Here is an 880-nt window from a genome sequence, read left to right on the forward strand (position 1 = left end):
GGCTCGTTGGTCTAGGGGTATGATTCTCGCTTAGGGTGCGAGAGGTCCCGGGTTCAAATCCCGGACGAGCCCTCTTTTCGCTTTCCCTGATGAATTTAAATATCTGGATTTTAGAATGGAGCAATCCACGTAAGAAGTTTATGTTGGTGCGAACACAAAATTGAGGTGTTTTTTTTTTTTTAACACTGCCCCCAATACCATTAAAAGACCACGTGAAAACGTAGAAAGTTTGAGGACACTGTAACCCTGGAAACGCTGTCCCCTGCGAGCGTCGGGGTCGCGCGCGTGTGCGAGGGACGCAGGGTTCCGTCTGCGTCGCCCGCAGGTGCNCGCGGTCCCGCCCCGCGCTCGCCGACGCACCGCGGCCATTTGGTACGAATTGATCCCGCTCGGTTTCTGGCTTCGCAGAATCGGGGGAAGCAACACTCGAGCCCGGGCGCCCAGAGTCCTCTGTCGTGCAAGTCTTTGCACGCGCCGCGTGGGTAAGAAAAGAGACGGGGGAGGGTGATGTGCGCAGAGACAGAAAGAAAAGCCTGGGCTCCTCTGGGATTTGAACCCGGGACCTCTCGCACCCGAAGCGAGAATCATACCNCCTTCCAGGGCTGCGCAGGGCCAGCCGCCCGCTTCCAGCTTCTCGGACCCCAAGCTTCCTTTGAGTCAGGGTCCGTGGCAGCCGTTGCTTCTTGGCCGTCGGCTCTCCGAGGGGCCAGTGTTCTTGCCCCTTCACCCTTCGGAAGCTCCCCGCTTGCCTCAGCTGCCCTGCTGTCGCCCTGTCGCTTCCTCCTGGGGCCCGCGGGCTCTTGGGGTGTCTCTGTGACGGAAGGTCAGGACCTGCGCCCACGCCCTTGGCGGGGGGGGGGGGGCAAGGGGAAAGCCCCCA

At 60.6% G+C, this 880-nt stretch overlaps 1 long non-coding RNA gene and 1 other non-coding gene across 2 annotated transcripts in view; both read left to right on the forward strand.

Annotated features, from left to right (window-relative positions):
* Window positions 1-72, forward strand: TRNAP-AGG (transfer RNA proline (anticodon AGG)). Its single transcript has one exon. It is a non-coding gene; the product is annotated as a tRNA-Pro (tRNA).
* A 276-nt stretch (window positions 73-348) lies between these two features.
* The window catches only part of LOC144229706 (uncharacterized), a 7,212-nt gene continuing 6,680 nt past the window's right edge, over window positions 349-880 (forward strand). The window contains exon 1 of the long non-coding RNA XR_013334565.1: window positions 349-482. This is a non-coding gene — a long non-coding RNA (uncharacterized LOC144229706). The remainder of the gene's footprint in view (window positions 483-880) is intronic.

Source organism: Crocuta crocuta, unplaced genomic scaffold (genome assembly GCF_008692635.1).
Source record: "Crocuta crocuta isolate KB4526 unplaced genomic scaffold, BGI_CrCroc_1.0 scaffold243, whole genome shotgun sequence".
Lineage (NCBI taxonomy): Eukaryota > Metazoa > Chordata > Mammalia > Carnivora > Hyaenidae > Crocuta > Crocuta crocuta.